This window comes from Arachis ipaensis, chromosome B10, assembly GCF_000816755.2.
Source record: "Arachis ipaensis cultivar K30076 chromosome B10, Araip1.1, whole genome shotgun sequence".
Lineage (NCBI taxonomy): Eukaryota > Viridiplantae > Streptophyta > Magnoliopsida > Fabales > Fabaceae > Arachis > Arachis ipaensis.
The window spans coordinates 115,453,072-115,453,730 of NC_029794.2; positions in this window are offsets into that span (position 1 = coordinate 115,453,072).

The following is a 659-nucleotide window of genomic DNA, read 5'->3' on the forward strand; positions in this document are numbered from 1 at the left end:
AGATATTACACATTAATTCTATTCGAACTCTAACCTTGTGCAGTAAAATTACACCAATAATATAAATCCGAACTTTTATAATAAATTCAAATATTTTGAAATTGATATGCATTTTATATAAAGTAGAGTGGTGCATAAATATATTGATGTAGTTCACATATTTTTTAAAGATAAAGTTGTTGATATTTTTACCAAAAAATTGATTTTACACGTAACATTTTTTCTGTTTAGATCCAAATTGAGTGATAAAACTATCATCTCTCAATTCGAGAAAGTATTAAGAGTAATATAGAAAAAGAATAAACTAAAATTAAAACAGTTACCGATAGTTAAAACTTAAAAATAAAGACACAATCAGTTACAAAATTAGTTTTGAGAATTATGTTAAATGTTTATTTTCTAGAATGAATTTAATCTCTCAATTCTCTCTCAAATTATATATCCACCCTCCTCTCTTAAACTACTCCCTCAACTCTTGAATACGATTCTAATACCTTTCAAACCGTAAATATAGATTTAAAATGGAGCGGTATTATTTGAATTATTTATGATATAAAACTAGTTGAAGAATAGTTTTTTTATTAAATTTTTAATATAATAATAAACTGCAATTTTAAAAATCTTAACATGTCTTTCTTTTATTACATTTATATATATAT